The sequence below is a fragment of the Zootoca vivipara genome, chromosome 11 (genome assembly GCF_965207765.1).
Source record: "Zootoca vivipara chromosome 11, rZooViv2.hap1.1, whole genome shotgun sequence".
NCBI lineage: Eukaryota > Metazoa > Chordata > Lepidosauria > Squamata > Lacertidae > Zootoca > Zootoca vivipara.
In genome coordinates, this window is record NC_142594.1 from 20,285,530 (window position 1) to 20,306,502 (window position 20,973).

General features: G+C 38.7%; 1 protein-coding gene across 19 annotated transcripts in view; it reads left to right on the forward strand.

The window, feature by feature from the left end:
• Positions 1 to 20,973, forward strand: part of TBC1D5 (TBC1 domain family member 5) — a 247,210-nt gene that overhangs the window by 7,518 nt on the left and 218,719 nt on the right. For 18 of the 19 annotated variants that reach the window (XM_088654079.1, XM_088654076.1, XM_088654084.1 and 15 more), the window contains exon 2: positions 3,982 to 4,049. The gene's annotated coding sequence lies outside the window, so the exon portion shown is untranslated. Of the gene's footprint in view, positions 1 to 1,985; positions 2,008 to 3,981; positions 4,050 to 20,973 lie in introns of those variants that run through there. The other variant, XM_088654074.1, reaches the window with a different exon arrangement.

Below are 20,973 nucleotides of genomic sequence, written 5' to 3' on the forward strand. Positions count from 1 at the left end.
CTACTTTTATTTCCAGAATCCTCCCCCCCTTTTTACTATGTTTACATTCAGTCTCATCTCAACTCAACCCAAACCAAACCAGAATGGATCCAGTCAGGTTCCTTGTGCCCCCCTCTTCACCACTCTTGTCCCATATTTATCTTTATGTGGCAACATGTAGAGATTCTAGTAGCCCTTGGATGCTCATATGAGCAAACACATCTATGTCCAGGATACCTGGAAGCATGGGAAATATAGCTTGTGTGGCTGCTGATGTCACAGGGCACTACCATGCACAAATTAGGGCCTAAAGGAGGCTCTCACCATTGCTCCTATGAGCTTCAACACTGGAATTTTACTCTGAACCTACTGGTAGTTTGGATCCTGGATTATGATGACAAATGTCTCAAGCACATTTAGTAATGTGATCCTGCCTCTCATTCCATGTGGATATGAAGGTGGGGTTTCTCAAAGCTGGTTTGCATTAGTGTCACCTAGTATCTTAAACCGCTTTGTAATCTGAAATTGGTGGTCTTCCTCATCCCAGTTGCTGCCACTAGTTGATGGGCAACACAATCCCAGTGTTACATAGAGCTAGACAGGCCTCTTGCACCCTGAACCACAGTTCATGCCAAATTTTCCCAAGTCAGCCAGCACACACCTTTCCCAGTTTCCTTCTCCTGCTCATTATCACAGCTCTCCTTCATCCTCAAATCATATATATCTTTCTGCTGTTGTACTACTCCTGCTTGTTCAATCCCAATTTCTCCCTGTCCCCGTAGGGGAGAATTGCATCAGAGTCCTTTGATGCGATTGTGCCAGATTTCAGAAATTATCCATAGAAGTTGTTTATGTAGGAGGGAGTTCTTGTGGTCTGACAGCTAAAACCAACTTATTTCTTTCACTACATGCCAGAGGAGGCGATTGTTTTATTGATGAATATGGAAAAAGTGAATAGTCCAGTGCTTTGTTCCATTCCTCTAATTTACGACACCAATAATAATGGATGATGGATGAGATATCCAAACATTAATAAATAATCTTAAAAGGTGTACTAAATCAAAGAGGAAGAGACCAAGGAATAATCTCATATAATGCTTCAAGAAGGGTAAGCTAATTCTAGTGTCATTAATTCTGCTATATGCAACAAATAAACAACACCCCATTTAAAGTAGATATGCTGCCAATAGGATAAGAGCTGCAACAGTATTGCCACCTTTTCTTCCATTTTTGTTAATGTATGAACCGCTTTAAAACAGTATATCCATAAATCAAAAGTTTCCAGAGCTGGATGGTGTTCTTGGAAAAAGGTAGCCATGCATTAGTTTAATATAACTCTTGCACCATAGTTCTGTGTCCTTGAAAACTCCCTATATTTAATACCTTAGATGGAAAATAGTAGAACTTTATTGTGCAAATATGATCACATTTCAATGAATTTGACCACTTGAGTTAATAAATTGAAACAGTGTTGAAGTGGCAGATACAGTGAGATAGCTCTTGCAACAAGTTGTGCATTCCTCTGTAAGTTCTGTGATGACTTCAAAGATTTTTGTCCTCAGCACTCATTCAGCCTATGTCTTGCTATTATTTCCTTTTACTGGACCTGATTTTTTTTAAAAGCGAAAGTTAACATGTTCAAAATTATTTGCTCACTATGGTAATCATTAGAAATACACCTTTCTTATATTTATGGAACATTGTTGTTGTTTAGTCATTTAGTCGTGTCTGACTCTTCGTGACCCCATGGACCAGAGCACGCCAGGCACTCCTGTCTTCCACTGCCTCCCACAGTTTGGTCAAACTCATGTTGGTAGCTTTGAGAACACTGTCCAACCATCTTGTCCTCTGTCGTCCCCTTCTCCTTGTGCCCTCAATGTTTCCCAGCATCAGTGTCTTTTCCAGGGACCCTGCTGCTGTACAGTATTTTAACGAATTAGAAAAAACACAAGAACCTAAGAAGCTGCCATGGCCCATCTAGCTCAGTAATGCTCACACTGACTGGAAGAGCTTATTCAGGGTTTTAAGGTAAAGATAAAGGGATCCCTGACTGTTAGGTCCAGTCATGGACGACTCTGGGGTTGCGGGGCTCATCTTGCTTTATTGGCCGAGGGAGCCGGCCTACAGCATGTGGCCAGCATGACTAAGCCACTTCTGGCGAACCAGAGCAGCGCACGAAAACGCCGTTTACCTTCCCGCTGGAGCGGTACCTAATTATCCACTTGCACTTTGATGTGTTTATCTCCCAGACCTTCCTAGAGATACTAGGGATTGAACTTGCATGCAAAGCATGTGCTTCTACCACTTAACTAACCTTCCCCACATTTTATCTAATAGCCTAAATGCAATTCCTGCTAATACTAAGATGGTACTTAATTGCACCTATCCTTTAAACTGAAATTTAATGTTTACTATATGAAAGGCTTAAGAGGATTCTTAGGAGATGCAGTACATATCTTGGATGTTTTTATGAACAGTTCCCACTGCTTAAACTAGAGCAGAAAACAGCAGTTTAGAATGCCATTTAGATGTACTGATGTAGCCCTCAACACGTGACTGTATAATGCATTGGTTCTAATTATGGACAGCCTTAAGAAAACAGTAAATATATGATAGATTCCCTGTATCTGTAAGAACTCTATTGTTTAGTATGGCAACACAGGCACTTTCAAACTCCTTGCTTTTGGTATCAGGCAGTGCCTTTACTGTATTCTTTTTGGCACCTGCTGAAGACATTCTTACTTGTATAAGCCTATCTAGATGCTTAGAAAGTTTGTATGAGTTTTAATTTGTTTTACTCTATTGTGTTTTACTCTTTTTGTATGCTTTTAATTATGGCTGCAAAGTTTTAGCGATAATTTTTCTTAACTGCTTTGATTTTTTTGCAGTAAAGTGGTACATAAATTTTATGAAATAAAGAAATAAATAGAAATCTTGTATGTCTAACAGACTAACATAATCTTAGTCAACCCCACACAAATAGTTTAATAGTTTGGTGTACAAGGGGATGTCCAGTGGGGTAGCCTAAATTATTGCAGACCTGGAGCTGTTCAGTTTGCTTCCATAAATATGGACAGGAAAATTACGGGTAATTTGACATGACCATGCAGCAAAACAGATCTCACTTCCAATATTGATCTTCCTTGTTGAGATGTGGAAATCTGTTCAAGGGATTATGTATAACAAATAGTTTTTTGTATGATTGTCTCTTCATTACGGTCCCCTAATAATTAGTTCAGACTTTATCCACGACAGAAGTCCAGGAACTGTAAGAATAGCCCTAAGCACCTTTGAAATTCTACAAGTCTTGCTTTTAGATTGCTATTTACCAGAAACCAGGACCAGGTAACAATTACATTTCAAGGCAGTTCCATAAAATAGAGAACTCTTAGAATACAGAGAACTCTTAGAATATCAGTAGTGGGAAATAATTCTACTCACTATAATTAGTATAGTTGGGGACATTTTTGTCCCACCATGTTTTGCAGTACAGTGCTTTGGTGCTCCAATTTAGGATACTAAAACAAATCCTGAATGAATTTTGATTTGCAACATTCTACTGGTTGCCCCTGATTGATACTACCATTCAAGGATGTGGATGGTATTAATTTTAAATGGCAAGTGCATTCAGATAGTAAAAACTTGGTAACCTCTGTATATTTCAAGGACTATGAGCTTTAAACGTTGAGAAAGGATTTAGAAGTCAGCCAAGCATTTTGTCCTTCTCACATTTTGTCTTCATAACTGAATGACTGCCAGTTTGCACAGATTGTGTGTCAGTTTAAATACAACAAACACACATCAGTCTGCTTGAAATCATTCCACCAAAGACTTCTAAAAACTTTAGGTAGTCGGCAAACAGTAATGGTTGTTTCACATTAAGTTGCTTTGTAGAATTATAAAACAGCTTTTCGTATGCTTTCAAATAAAATGTTGTCATCCACTAATGAATGAGATACCATCTGTAATAATTAAGGTTATTCCACTTGTTTTTCCCTGCAGCAAAACTTCTGAAGGCTTGAAGAAGACACAGTAGTAAGAAATCTACGAAGGAGGGCTGTAGCAGTATTGTAAGTACTGCACTGAAAAGAATGTGAATTAAAAATATTATAAAATGCCTGTCCATATATATTTGATGAAAAATTAGTTGTACAAAAGGAGTGCATGGAATGTAAGGGACAAGATATATAGTAGCAGTTTTGTTAATTTACGAAGATAGCTCCATTCTTATGAAATTTAAAGTGTAGCCTTTGCAGTGTAATCAGGAATTCACCAGTATCACTGAAAAAATATCTTTTTATCTAACAAAGATTGATCTACTTTATATACATTTGTTTATTTAAAACTATCAGAATTTAGAAAATCATTATAGTTTTGTAGGGCTGTCATTTGTTTTAGTGACTTATTGTTTAGGTTATTTTGCAGAATTATTTATTTGCTGATTTATTTATGTATTTCATTATTTATTTATTTGATTATTTAGTAAATTATTTATCTGATGAATTATTAATACATCTTCATGACAAGCTTTAAATTATTTATAACTTAATTTTGATTTTATTGCTTTTCGACGCTGCATTGTTACTGACTAGGGTTTTTTTTATCCCCTTACTTGCTTCTTGAAAATTAAAGTATTAGCTTTGAGGCAAGTTTATATTCATTGCAAGGCCAACAGATAGATATATTTTCTGCATATGAAGTACTTCTCCTTGTAGGTACACATTTTACATGGCATTTTGTAACTTGTGGCTGCGTACTTACTTACCTGTTCACACTCTTGCTTGCTGTTCCATAGCTATATAAAGATAAATATTTAACCTTTGGAGCAAAAGTGAACACATTCTTCTCTTCCATAGTTTACACAACTAGTGTACTTTCACGTACACTTTCTTTATCTCTTGGATATAGAGACGCATTCTCTGTTGCAGGAAAGATTTTCTTGATTCAACCCATTATACAGACAATTGTTGCACTTTCATTCAGTAATTTGTTGAAGCTTCACGATTGCTTTCAGAACATGCACTTGCTTCTAAGAGAATAGGTGAAAGATTTTCTGAGCTCAGTCAAACTTGAGTAGCCTCTTCTTTTTAAATGGAGGTCTTGTTCAGTAAGTTTCACTACCACTAACCTGCACTACAAATCGTTTCAAAGAGTCATTCCTAATGTCTTCTAATGTTTACTGTGGAATCATGCCTAATGTAGACAGTTCTAGCTCCATCAGTCTCTCCTTCAATCTCTAATATCCCTTAATACTTTTCTTTCTATTTGTAAGATGCTCTTCTTCCTGCATTACACTAATTTATATGCATGATTTGGCCTCTGCATACAGAGAGGGTAGGATGCAGGTGCCCTTTGTTCACATAGTGAGTCCAGGTGGTGTCTACACAGTCTCAGCACCCTGCTTAGCCTCCCTGGGGCATTTTGCATATGGAGCCCCCTTCTGGTATGCCACAGCAATGATAAATGCATAAACATCCAGCAGGCTATTACTAATAGTTGCTAGATTACAGGGCAACCTTCATGTGCTGTTTGCTGCTCCTTCAACTGCAGAAAGTCTATTCAGAGTGAGATCCTAGAAGGAAGAGAGGACAATGAGAAAGCACCATCTTTCTGGGGGATGGGGCATATAAAATATAGTGTAAATAATGGAAGAAAAATTCATAGAGAAAGAACGCTCAGAAAACTGACATGTTTTGGGGCCCAGTGAAGATCGATGTCTACTGGTGTTTAAAGTGTCCTGAATTGATTGGACAGTAAAGAGGAGATAAATGGCAAGGGAAAGCCAGTGACAAGTAGGATGGAGATGTGTTCTAAGTAAATCATTCTGCAGATGTTACATGTGTGTGGGTTACTTGACAAAGATGCAAAACGGCTCTTACCCTAAATATAAATAAATAGTTTGCTCTTGTGCGCATGTCTCTATAAATCACTGCTGTGACTTCAGCTGCTGTAAATGTTTTACAGTTAACTAAACTTTTAATTAACTTTAAAAATCAGTAAGTCTGCTTATTTTAATACAGCCTTTCCACCGTCTCTTTTTTGTACGGGAATATAGTATCTCCTTCATGCAATGAGTAGTGAAATGATGAGGGCAAAGCTGTAGTTCTGATAAATGTGCTGTGTGCACAACATGGCCTTTATTCTGTGTTTAGTGCTTGAGATGAATTACTATAGAATTTAAAGTTTAACAGGGCATGGGAAAGGATGCATTGTACATTTCAAGTTGGGATGCTGTTGCAATACAGTAGAAATGGCCTCTGTAGATATGTTTCGCTATAGAACTTAAATTATGCATGTGTATATCCAAATTCCTTATTTTGAAATATTGAATGTATGAATATTTAATTAGTATCTTGCTTTAGTATCTTCATATGCTTGCCTTAAAGGAAGCTGTTTCCTTTGATTTATATACATGGATTAAAAACTTGTATAGAGTGTGTATCAATGGCTTTTCTCTCTCCTGTATTAGATGAACAGCATTAGGCAATGACAAGTTGGGGGCGGTTTCTTTCTTTTTGATTGCTGAAGTTTGGTAAACCTTGTTCATAACACCTTTATGAGCACCTTGGTTGCTTTTTACATTAGTCTTTCAGTTTTGTTTTGTTTTTTTTTAAAAAACCACAAACTTCAAAGGTCAGCTACATTGCAGCATATAACAGTAGAATGTGTTGTATTTTGTAGTTTATGCCGAAGTGCATCCCCAGTAATATACCTCTTTTTGGAAGTTTTTTATTTAACCTAACCTTTTCATTTGTATTTTCTTCACAATATAAAAACGTTATTGAAAAAGGCCTGTAAAGCATTGATATTAAATATTGCAAGTATGCTCTGTCAATCACTTGTACTAGTATTAAATGCTTCCTGAATGACATATTATGATAGTTCCAGGGGTAATATAAGGCAGCTTATGCACTGGCCCTGAGAACAGCTAGTGAGAAGTGAAAGCCCAGCCAAAGGTCACATTAAACAAGAGTTCTGTCACACCCCATTCATTTACCCACTGATTTGTGAGAATAGCTGGTTATATTTTGTGCTGTATAATTTTTCAGAAAGATTGTGCTATTTTTACTTACTGTGTTTTAATGGCATGTCAACCTTGGATGCTACAGGTTAAAAATAAAATAAAACCCAATAATGATTTGCTACAATATTATTCAAACACATCTTTATTTCAACCTTGAAAAAAAATACACTTGTATGCGCCTATGTATATACAGGGTGAGTCATAATGAAGTATACAGTTTCCATTCACTATAAATGGAAACGGCATACTCCATTATGAATCACCCTGTATACATAGGTTTGCACAGCAGGGCTTCTTTAAAAAAAACAACAACAGCAACCTTGCTAATTTTCTCCCCCCGCCCCTTTAAAGACATATTGTAATTAAACTCTCCCAAGTTTATCCAACATTTTGCAGTGCAGTACAGGAACTGATATAATCACTTCAGTGCTATTTTGTAAATAAAACAAATGCAGTACTCTGCTGTTTATATATTTTTCTAAGGTGAATCAAAATGATTTGTGCAGAACCTTTGGACTGTAGGTACTGGGGTGCAGAGAAGTTCAATGACTTTCATATCATGTAGCAGTTCTTTGGAGAAAAGAACTGAAACCACCTACTGGACAATAGTAGGTCTCTCCATGTAATAATTACATGTGTATTTCCTTTCCTGTAGTTTAAATGTAAACTATAATTTTGCAAACTGCTGTACTTGACAGTTCAGGGACCTAAATGATACTGTTTGCTAACTGTATTAACTACAGAAAACATCTGCATGCATCTATAGTTTTTTAAAACATTATTTTGCTGTGTCTGATTTTCAATTCCTTCCTTGTCTTGCATTTATATATTTTTCCTATATAAAAATGACAAAATATTATGATGGTGGGCTTTCTGTGTGTCAGGGGCTAAGTCATAGATTAGTCTTAAGACAAAGCAGCCTCATATAAGTCAGAACCGAAGAGTAAGAGAGGACAAACCAGGAGGGGAGGACCAAAGAGGGATCCAGGAGTTAGACTAAAGAATACAAAGCTGAGGAACACCATATTATTTTGGCAAAGCTGAATAGGAAGCTTTTTCTTATACTCTTGGATCAACTGCATCTTATTCCATCTTAGTGGTTGGAGTCAGCACAGGGCCTGAGGGTACTTAAGATAGATTCTGTAACCTGCAGGTTTGTGTCTCAGCATAAAGCACAGCTGCACCCAGATTCATTTCGTGTCACAGCAACTCCTAAGGCTGTGGTAGACTTTCATCTGGTAGTTGCATTGTAAACTATTGCACAGTCCTCAGTTACTATATGTAAATGCTCCACACATTAGTTGGGGTAAGATGCAAATACAGTGGTGCCTCGCTTAACAAACTCCCTGTAAGACAAAATTTTCGCTTAAAGAAAGGATTTTTCTAGCGGAGGTTGCCTCGCTAGACAAATTCGTTTTACGAAAAATTCGTCTAGCGAATCGCAGTTTCCCATAGGAATGCATTGAAATTCAATTAATGCGTTCCTATGGGCAATTTTTTTTAAAAAAAAAATATTCAGTGCATTCCTATGGGATTCGCTAGACAAATTTTTCGTTATAAGAATAGACCCGTGGAACGAATTAAATTCGTTTAGTGAGGCACCACTGTAAGCCCAAATAAGGCTTAATACAGGCATAGGCAACCTTGGCCCTTCAGATGTTTTGGGACTACAACTCCCATGATCCCTAGCTAATGGGACCAGTGGTCAGGGATGATGGCAATTGTAGTCCCAAAACATCTGGACGGCCAAAGTTGCCTATGCCTGGCTTAATATCTGGATCCTGAAGGATCCCATTAAAACAACTTGATGGATTTGATTGTCTGCCACCTACCACCCTGAACATTTTCCCCATGCTATGGCTTTAATTGTCTTGTTGCCATCATTTTCCCTAAACAGTGGTACCTCTGGTTACGAACACTTCAGGTTATGAGCTCCACTAACCAGGAAGTAGCTGCTCCTGGTTGCGAACTTTGCCCCAAGATGCGAATGGAAATTGCGTGTCGGAAGCGCATGCAGAGCAGGAGGCCCCATTAGCGAAAGCACACCTCAGGATAAGAACAAATTAAGTTCATAACCAGAGGTACCACTGTATAGCGTCTGTGTCATCCAGCTTCATAATCTGAAATTTCATCCTCTATCTGGTGTTTTTATGGTTAATTTTGAACAGCTATATCATAAGTCATGCTTTTTGATACAGCTCAGTACTTGAATTTGGGGAAGGAGGTGGAAATTAGATACTTTTGTTTCAAATTAGGGCAGACTCAATTTAGCCTTTGGTGTATTGACCTTCTTTATACTCATGCAAACTATTTGCTAATGAGCTTGAATTAATACTTTCACACTTCCACTGTATTATTTCGGTTATCGATCATTACCATGAAAAGTGAAAAGCATTAATGAATGGTTAATGTAGCATAATATTAGGCATGACCTATCTTCAAAAAAGTTTCTAGATATGCTAATTGTATAATTATGTGTACTTCCTCACTGCAAGGGTAGGGCAAGTAGTGTTGTAAGCATGGCAATGTTCCTTTCCCATATACTTTTCTTTCTTAAAAACTTGTGGTGGCAGTCTAAGCTGATGGTACTGATTTTGGAAGTAATAGTAGCTCTTTCCATTTTCTAATATTACCCAGGCCCAGGGCTCTTTAAAGCTGGAAGTGTCAGCAAATGGGCACTTTGAGATATGGTTTCTCTTCCAGGGCCTACGTCCAGTATAACCTCTGCTGGCGTAAGGCTTTGGTTGTTGGAAACTTTCCAGCTAATTATGTGTCATAATGAAAACAAGAAAACAAAAAAGTCACAATTAATCATGAGTTGTGTGCATAGCTGTCTGTAACTTGGGCCTCTTGAACATAGCAATCTCGTGTCAAGTCACTTTTATTGCATTTAGCCATACACCATTTCATTGAAACCCTGACCCAGACAGGGTAGTTTAATAAAATGCACAGTAAAACATTAGACCACCTGCATAAAGCATCCAACTTATTAACAAAAAGTTGTTTGTTTGTTTGTTGTTGTTGTTGTTGTTGCTGCTGCTGCTGCTGCTGCTGCTGTAGTATTATGAAAGCTACAAATACTATCAATTGCAGACAACCTATATATAAAAGGGGCAGATGGAGTTTATCAACCTGGGAAGGTATCCATCTAGGAGAAGGAAAAGTCTGATCCTGAGCAAATCCTTACACAAATCCAGAGTGGAATCCCTAAGACTGTTGGATGCTGCCTTGTATACCTCCTTCTGGCATCTCCTGCATCCAAGCTGGTGCCAAATGTACTGCTTTCCTTTCCTTTGGACCTCATCAGCAAGGTCAAGAGGGGTGTCTTGTCATTTAGTCAGCCCAGGACCTCCATACACACTGCCCAGGCTTGCATCCCAGGGAGTTCACTCTGATGCTGCTAACTCAGCAGTTTGACTTCACCCCCGGAGGCACACTCCATTGTCTATTGAGACAGGCGGATACCAACAACATAATCTGTAAGTACAAAGAATACATCAACAGTGTTCTAATTGGCAGGACATAGTACACATAGTTCCATCTAAAGGGAGATGCTCATGAAGTTGTACTTCTTTCTGACACATCGTCCATTGAGCATTGGTGAGGCTTGTAAATAAGATAAGCTTGGAAATGCAAGGACTGACTTGTTGGATAGTGGCCTTGCATAAGTCACTTAGTCAAACTTTTTGGCTGAAAGGCAGGATATAAATGTTTTATATAAATAACTAGCTGGCCCTGCCACACGTTGCTGTGGCTCATCCCCCCACCCTGTGCCGATCCATAACGTATCCCACCACCTCCTCCCTCCACCCCCGGCTTATCCCTGTGATTCCCCCCACCCTGTGCTGACCCATGACATATCACTGGCCCCACCGTGTCCTGACCTATCCCGTCCCCTCCCCCCAACCCGCACCCAGGCGAGTCAGTACCTCTATTCGGCCTAGTCTAGAAAGGCTTCGGCCTAATATGTAAACGGGAGCCGAGGTGCTGTTGAGAGGGAAGGTTTTATAGGTGCAGTACCAGTGTAGCCGCCACTAGAGGGCACTGGTTTGCAACCTGGTTCTTTTCCCAGCATGCATTTTCATCTGAGTGGTGTGTTTTGAAACACGGGTTTTTTGGGATTTTACCTGGCACAAGTGTGCCATCTGTCTTAGCAAACTTTCCTATAGTCTTCGGACATTCACATGTGATGTTGTGTCAAAATTTCACCTCAATCGGTCAAGCGGTTTTGTTGAACATTGGAGACAAAGGAACATACCCAGTTTATATTTTTATATATATAGATAAATGAATAACCTTTTACATCTCTTTCCCTTTCCCTTTCATGAGGATTTCCTTTCAACATGTGTTCAACAAACCTTCATTCTTGCACCTAAATTTGCAGGCTCTCTTGTCTATGTGTATCTGCTATATTTTGAATTCTATTAAGCTTGAGCTAGAAGAGGTTTGAGTTGGACCCTCTGACCCTAAATAAATAATGGCCACCAGAGCAGGCATTCAGTACACTTAAAAGTTAAATGGGTCAGATCCAGAGATTCTCTTTTTCTAAGGAAAGGAGTCTTCCTCCAATGGAGCAAAGGGAACTTTTGGATTCAATGCAACAGAAGCTTAGGTAGAATCCAAGAGGAAAGCGTGGTCCAGTGAAGTAAACAGAAATGAGAAGCAACATAATTGTAATGGAGAATGGGAAAGATTCAGCAAATAGTAGACCTGATAGGATCTTGGGGAGCACACAGGGATAGCAAGAGGAAGAGGAAGATGGAAATTTATTAGCAGAAACCTTGAAGTAGCAGCCATGAAGATTGAAATGGAACCAGGAAATAATGCAGCAAAGGGTGGAGGGAAACAGCAAATGAAAATAATGTAAAATACAGTTTCAAAAAGCAAGAAAAGTAGGATAAGAAAAAAAGACATTTTAAGGCACTGTCCATGTTATAGACCAACAGTGCCAAAGTAGTGTAATAATGTCATTGCAGAAGGTGTGGGTCTGCACAGTTTGAAGCATCAGAGGATGCTAAGGTCTAATGAGTTGCTTGGTCTAGTTCCTTGTGATTTTGTTAATAGTTAGAACTGCATATCTGCAGCCGAAGGTTGGCTAATGTGGAATTTGGCGGCCTCTCGGATCTTCCTCATCTGCTTTGTGGATAAGAAAGTATGCTTGGCACCAGACAGCGTTTCTTCTTGCTATACTGAAATTTGTCTTTATTTTCCTAATGAGCTGGTTGTCTTTGGCAGGGTAGTTGTCCCCAGTTTCCTTTCAAACTAAAATTTCACGTGTATATTAAAATACATAATGCTGGAGGATATGCCAGAGAAACAATATGAATACAGTATTGCTGAATACGTGGGGCATAGGATTTGTAGAATGAAAGTTAAAATAGATGGTTCTGCTCATTTACAAGAAAAGTCACCAGACAGCATTTTTTGTCAATCAACAAGCCTTTGAGCTGACAGTCATTGCAGCAATGCTGCATTAAGAATTGAAAGGTGCCTTTTACATGTTAGAATTAAAACAGGTGATGCTAATGCAGTACCTACTACTCCTGAGTTACGTAAATTCTATGGAATGTTTTGGGGGTTGGTGGCAAACATTGCACATATTCTGTGGAATGACAGAGAATGGATGAGGTGTTTGAAAAGGGGTGATGGTGGAAATCCTCCTGTTAATGGCATGTACGAAACTTAAGATCTGTCCCTAGTTTAAAAAGCCCCTAGTTTAAAAAGCGGAAGAAGTAAATAACAGTAAACATTTATTCTTGATTGAAGAGTCTCAGGAGGAGAATGTTAAGGAAGCATGTCAAGTTAAGAAGAAACAATGAGCATAATATTTGTCATCTTAAGGACATAGTCCTGGCAGTCTAGGTTGGTTGATGATATGATGGCATAATAAACTCTTTTGAAAGCAGTAACAGTACTTGTACTACATGGTGTATGTAGTCTTGATTACATGAACAATATTAGCTGCTGAAATCTGACGTTTTATGTGCATGTGAAAATGTTAAGAAAATCCAACAGTCTAGATAATGTATACAAGATTATTCTAATCATTCTATTTTTAATATTTGTATATTTTTATTCTTTCACCTCACCCTCTGTCTCTCTCTCATGAATTACTGGTTGGTCATGTTTCAGAAAATTCACGTATATTTCCTTCTTGGGTTTCTCTTGGCGTACTTTGTTTCCAAACTAAATCCAGCCACCCAGTGTAGCATCTCCTGTTAGTTTTTTTCTTTGGCACTGTGTAGAATCTGTGAGTCAGGAATGTTAACCACCCATAGTACAAATGGACATTAATATTTAGAAACCTAAAGTAATAAAAATTAATTATAGGTAGTATGAATTAGTGAGGTTCACACTGTATTAAGGAGATCAGTGAAGCTTGAGAACAACATTTAATCATGAATTGCTTGCACTCTGTACAATTCGTTTTAGATTCATGTATTTGTTACATTTCTAAGAGACCTTTTGGGAATTTGCTTATCTACTAAATCCATTATATTTGCAGTATTAGTTGTGGTGCCCGACAATAAGAGCTAAGGTCTCTCGTACTTCATGTCATTACCAATTTTATGATGACTCTAATATTGTGTGAAGCAAATGATAGCAGAAATCCCACCACATCCTGACCATTTCAGAGAAGGACAAGCACATATGATCAAATCATGAGCATCTGTCACATCATTGAAAAATTTAGGGAGTTGAGTCATTCATTGATAATGTGCTTCATTGGCTATGCAAAAAAAATTTGATACCATCTGACATGACCATCTTTAGAGGATACTTACTGACATGAGGATTCCAAAATATCTTACTGAACTTTCTTGCATGTTTGTTTGGTTTTTTGCAGGGGAGATGGGCATGGGGATGGCACTGACCACAGATTTTGGTGCAAATAGCAGGAAGTAAAACCAAGTAGTTTTCCACAGGACAGCAAAAAAATGGGATGTCATCAGCAATCCTGATCTATCATATTGCAGATGTGTAATGTCTTGAAATAATCACTAGAGGTGCTTCTTCAGTTCACATACTGCCTTTAAATTAACATCACAATTGAAATGGTTAGGTTCACTGTCTGTAAAAGTGGTATAAGAGTGCTTTAAATGGTGTGGATGGTGACCTAAGTTAGAAAGTGAAACCAGCAAAGCAATTTTGCAGAATAGCTTTCTTCCTAAAAGGAGTGCTCTTACCTCAGAGAGTTGATATGAGAATGAAATGTGGCGTGGAGCTGTGGACAGTGCCCTGAGCTGCTTTTAGAAGAGGCAAGATATACAATAAATACATAAAAATTTTGAAATTAGTTAAAGAAATTCTCAAAACCAGAAGACAGAGCAGAAAATGGGGCACTGCTATTCTGTGAGGGAAATGGAACCAGATAAATCCATCTACCATATTGGCCTGAATATAAGCCTCACTCCCCCCCCCCCAAAAAAAAATTCTGACCATGAAAAGTTAAAGTGTAGCTTAAATTCGTCACCTTACAAAAATTGGCTTTTACGATATCGCTGCTGAAACAGACATACGGTAAAACGGAATGGGTGTGAGTGCCTGTGGAATTTTAAGGGAGTGGCTTATATTTGGGTATTGTCGTTTTTCTTTTTCCCCTTTGAATTTTAAAGGTGTGGCTTATATTCGGACCAATACGGTATCACTAATTTGTATTGCCTGTCTTGGGTTATGTTTCTTCTGGGATGTATTGGAATGTTGGAATTTGGCTTTTAAAATATTCAGGCTGCAATCTTAACTTCACTTACCAGGGAGTAAGTCCTATTGAATTCAATAGGATTTACTTGTGAGTAGACCTGGTTAGGATTGTGCTTTTGATTATTTTAGTTTAAAGCCTTTCCGTGGACTTGGTTAACAGGGATACCAGCTGAATACATGAGACCCCATATTCCGAAGAAGAGGACGAGGAGTTTGGATTTGATATCCCACTTTATCACTACCCGAAGGAGTCTCAAAGCGGCCAACAATCTCCTTTCCCCTCCTCCCCCACAACAAACACCCTGTGAAGTGGGTGGGGCTGAGAGACTTCATAGAGGTTTCCTTCCCATTCCTATTTCATCATGAGTCACAAAACATCTCAAAGCCACATAGGATTGCCGCTTCCAAAATATCTTAGAATGGTGTCCCCACTGTGGAAGGACATGTGGATCCAGAATAGGCATCCACAGTCACATTTGAACTCACTATTAAGACCGTTTTCATTGAAGACAATTTTACTTGGCTACGAGTGATCGCCAAAGAGTAAGACTAGTGATTCCTACATTGTAGGGGTTGGGGGAATGTATGTAGTCTTATTTTTTCCCTGCTGTATTGATATTAATGAGAAAAAAGGCGGAGGCATTTTTGTTATGGATAATTTATTTCATTTCAAACTATATTATCATTTGGTGAAAGCCCTATTGATTAGCCTTCATAGCTTTACAGTGCTTTTCTTCTAAGCACTTAAAGTTTGAGTTGTCTCAGTCCCATAGGACTTAAAAGAAAGCTGTTAGTACCATGAAATTCTTCAGAATATTTCCAACAGCTTGAAGCTTCTTATAAGAATGCAAAATATTAGCACATTAATGTTATTAACCCCTTTAGTACATTTAACAGAAAATATAGTTTTATATAATCAAAGTCTGGATTGTGTCTTTATTATCCTTGCCTGCTTCTTTTCCTTGTATCTGAAAAATATGTTATCCTATGCTATAAACAGATGCTGCTTTAACAATGCAATACATTATGTACCAAAAATGATTTCTGTTTTAATCATAGATGCTGATTTAATGAGACGCACAACCAGCTTACATCAAAAATGGATTTAGGGTGTGATTTAGTCTTCTGTGTGTTTTTCGCTACATAATGGGAATGTGGTACCTCATGTTCTAAATTGAATCATGCAATGTTCATAGTACAGTCTTGTCTTCTAAGCTGGGGTTCTGCTTGGTAGAATATTCTGTTTGTTCCTTTTGCTTCAAATACAGAGGTCATTTTTAGAAACCTTGGTGCAATTAATCATAAATGTGTTGGAGTTAGTTGGAGGAAAAATGACTGCTCCATGTTGTGCACTTTAAGTCCATTTCACTGCTTTGTCAACTTCGCAGCACCTGATATGTCAGAAGGAAGAAGAACTGTGGAGAATCAGGGCTGCTGGTTCTGCTGTGAAGCCAGGCTCCTTCCTGCATCAATTGGCAGCTGGCTGCAGCCATTACGTTACACTGCAGTGGAGGAGGAAAGAGGGGATGCAGGACTCTCCACTGACACAGCTAAGAGACCAGCAACTTTTGGTTCCTTCTCTTCTGGAACTTTTTCATCCAAGCTGATCATTAGAAGAAATTGTACCTGAGTTTGCTTATTTCCTTCTCCATCCCAATCTTTGTCATGTCTTTTGATTGTAGTTGGAACCTTTTTTGACTGAAGCACATAACAGTTATTTAAATGAATATTTACATTAAAAGCTAATGCCATTTGACAGAGGGTATCTGTTTGCATGAATATAAAATGAGCTTTTCTAATCTTAATACTGGCTTTATGTTCATGGATTGGAGGTGAGGTTGCTAATCGGCTTGCACCTGAGATATAACAACAGTTTAGTAATTTACAAATAGTTTTCCTACCTCTACTGCCCTTCCATTTCAGTTCCTCAACTTTTTTTTATTCTACAGATTCTCTGACAGTCTTTGTACCCAGATATTCTGACTGCTCTCCTAACACTGAATTTGTTTCAAATTACGTTTTTACATTTAGATGCAGCTGGATAATACTATACTTGGGGATGGTTTGGAGGGGGGAGTGTCTTCATATTGTGTTTTTTAATTCCACTGAACCCAGCAGAGTTAAATGTAGTTTGGAAGCACAGGGAAGAATTAATGATTGGAAGATACAGAGTTGGTAAATTATTTATTCTGGCCCCGAGGAAGCTGAAAAGCTGAGTGAAAGACTAATAAATCATTTGTGGTAGTGCTGGTTGTCACTTCCAATTATTTTAGACGGTTTTGTGATAAACTGCAGCACCTGCTAGATACCCCTACACCATCCCTTGATGCTGGCAGTGCAGCTTGTTCAGTCGATTATCAAAGGCAAGTTTATCTAAACTTCTTACAGGTTAAAGGAAGAAGTGCTGTTTGTCCTCGCTGCCTTTATTTTTGAAGCTGTCTTTTTAGAGCATGTATGGTATATGGACGAGGCACTATACAATTCAGGAAGCTGCTAGCTGTTAATCAATAGTTTTCTGTAGTTCCACTCAGGAGTGGGCTAATTCAGGAGCATCTATTTAAGACCACATATTTTCTTGATAACCGCAATCTAGGTTACTTGCACTAAACCAGATTATGCTGAAGTCAGAGAAGCAGCCATTTTACACAAGTCCTTAGAGCTCTTATACCTAAAGCAGGCAGTAGTTTTGTCCAGATACAGTTCTACTCAGAAGGGGATACTGTACGAAGGTGGGACATCTTTGACAATCCCTTTAATAAACAAACTGAAGTATGCAACCTTTCATTTAGTTCTCCTTAATTGTGTGTATGTTGATTGTATTTGGAATGAATGGTTTTGCCATTAGCTAATCAATTAAGTTTATTTTTGCACCATAGATAAAAAGAGCCATGGAGTTTCCCCCATGTGAAATACAGAGGAAACAAGTCCTGTTAATAAAAAATTCAATTCAATCCTGTATAGATTTCATATTGTCAGATTGCGATTTTGCTTAAGAAAAGATGCTGCTGCTAGTCACTTAATTGTGTAATGACTGCAAATGTTTGCCACATGACACACTTCAATTTTTGCCTCATGCAAAGCATAGTTTTCTACAAGTCAGTGGATAGTTGCAGACCTGTCTTCTACTCCAAATGCGTACTGTGCTGGTGATGCTGTTCTTCTGAAGTTCCTTCATATCACTAACTCCCATTCAGCCAACCTTAGTTGGAAATAGATGAAATGAGAGAGATGATACTTCCCCCCACTTGACTAGCTCTGTGGGGGGGGGGATTTTTGGTTGCCATCTGATATATTGCATATGCACCTGTTTTCCCCCTCCCATACTTTTTGTATGGTATTTTGAGCATGGCAGCTTCTCCAGATACTGTGAAAATCAACATGTCATAATTTGTGTCACACAGAATATTGTTTTGTAGGACCAGTGTGTGAAACACAGAAAACAAAAACAGTCCTGGGAGTTGAATCTAAGTGTTATCCTTTAGAGTTACCTGGTTCTGAATCACGAGAACCATCGCTTTACTCCCCAGCCACAGCTTCTGTCTTGTATGTAATACATGCAGTTCCGCCTTCAGGTCTGCCCTCCCAAGTGACATATAAGGAAGCAAAACAGGCCCATGCTGCGGAGCAGGTTTGGAGGCCTGTGGTGCCTCACAAGAAGAAAGGAAAATGCTTGTTATTTTGATTATAGATATGATTCACCTTGTTTATATCAGGTCATCACTCTAGACTACTTATTTATTAATAGAAACATTTCTATACTGCCATATCATAAAGTATCAGGGCGGTATACAACAATAAACGACAACACCATTAAAAAGAGTACAAATAATCAGTAAAGTGACTGGCCAATTAAACAGCTGCAAAGGCCTATCAGCATAGAAAGGGCTTCAATAGATGTCTGAAAATCAGAAGCAAGGACGCCTGCTGAATCTTGACTGGAAGAGTGTTCCACTAAGTGCTCAACAGTTGAGCCTCTGCAAAACAAGGGACAAGTGGCAGTGCTCCTCTGGATGATCTTAGTTACTGAGTTGGAATATAAAGGCTCAATTGGTTCTTAAGGTATCTTGGACCCAAGCAGTACTTAATAAAGATGTCAATACTTGTAGCAGCAGCAGCCCACATATTGTGACTGATGCTTTAAAATGGTGGGGAGGGTGGACTCTGCCCTCCTCAGGTGCTTTTGCATAGCTGGAATGCGTCACTGAGCTGTGATAATGCCACTATCATGTCTGGATAGATAGGTGTGGTTTGTAGAAATCTTGTAACTTGCGTAAGACTAAAATGTAACCCATGGACTGCAAGAAGATCAAACCTATCCATTCTTAAGGAAATCAGCCCTGAGTGCTCACTGGAAGGACAGATTCTGAAGCTGAGGCTCCAATACTTTGGAAGACTCCCTGGAAAAGACCCTGATGTTGGGAAAGATTGAGGGCACAAGGAGAAGGGGATGACAGAGGACAAGATGGTTGGACAGTGTTCTCAAAGCTACGAACATGAGTTTGACCAAGCTGCGGGAGGCAGTGGAAGACAGGAGTGCCTGGCGTGCTCTGGTCCACGGGGTCACAAAGAGTCGGACATGACTAAACGATTAAACAACAACAAAATATAACCTACTGAGCAAATATAAGAGCTATATCCATTGCTCGCTCTCTGGTCCTAACCACCTCTGGCTTGTGAGCACGGAAGGTTGCCCATCAGGGAATGTCGCTGGAAAAAGGTTCCCCACCCCTGTTTTAAAAACAACACTTAATGTGTGAGTTTATGAGGAGTCCATAGGAGCTATGCTAGCTCAATCTCTAAAGCTAGTATGTTGTATGATGCTTAACACCTGACATTAGTGACTTGGGTAATTGTAGTGGAAGCTACAGAAAAACGCATTTCCAGATGGAACTTTAATATAACTTCTGATTGAGCTGGGTATCTTTTAAGAGTCTCCTAGCATCTGTTTGGGAAATGTGTATGACATTATTCTAAATTTTCACCAAATTAAGCCACCCTCAGGGCAAGGTTGAAATTCCTTTACTGATAAACGTATTGTCAACAGCTTCTTTACAGTACATTAAGTAAAACCTCAGATAAAACTTTTATTTATCTGATATCAGTTAAAAATACATAAAGTACCTTACTGTTAAAGTATTCTGTAAATGGAGAAAGATAGAAACAAGGCAGCAGCCTGAACTGTAAATAGGGCTGCTTATTCACTCTTGTGTCATGTGCTTTGCTCTGCTTTATTTTTTTTGGTTGCATGGAATTCATTAAGTTGGAAGAAGTACTTTCAAGTGTTTTCTAGTGTCAAATAGTGAGTGTTCATCTTAACGTTGTCCTGAAAATGGACTGTCTCACCTTCTCTTTGCCTCTACTTTCCATAATCTTCCTCTCTTATTTCATTTCTCTCATTTCTCCTCCCAGTGCTGATCATAACCCAGGTTCCCCTGATACCTGCATCTTCCACAATTTCTTTCCTAAGCGACTTGTTTTCTTTTCTTTATACATCATTTGCTCACTACCTGTTTGCTTTATTCTCTGTCCCATTATGGGAGTACCTTACCTTGCTCCTCTTCTCTTCCAGAGAAGGAAACTTCTCTGGAAACTCCAGTTACTGTTGGGTTCCAACTCCCATCAGCATTGTAGTATTGGGTATGATGGCAGCTGTAGTCTCACAACATTTGGAGGCTGGGCTATAGATTGCCTATCCCTGTACAATCTGTACATTGTCACACTTAACGTGTCATACATATTCATATGGAAGTTGTTCTCAGGATGAGGGGCACCTGAGCAGCTTTCCTCCAGAAAAAGACCCCCCCCCCCGATTTTCAAAACGTAGCCCATTTTTTTCCTTTCTCCTCCAACTTTTATCTTTCCTTCCTACGCTAGGAAAGCAGTTCAGGAGGAGGAAGTTGGCAAGGTTGGCAAATAAACTTGTTCAAAGGCATTTGGAGTACTGTGTAGTAAGGGTTCTCTAAAACACTTGTATGAACATTTGATTCAAATTAAACTAGAGTGTTTCATAACAAATCCATTAGAAATAAAGTAGTCTATGAAAATCACTAAGCAATTAAATTGATCAAAAGGCAAAAATACTTAATATCATAAGACAATGGGGGCTACAAGCACTCTGACAGTAATTTTTGAAGGACAGCCAGTAGTGAACATGCACAAATTTCTGTGGGAAGAGAGTTTTTGTCACAGTTCAGTTACAGAAAGAATCCTGTTTGCTGTCACAAATAAATAAAATTTGTATGCTTTAAAGAGGCACAATGGGTCAGAAG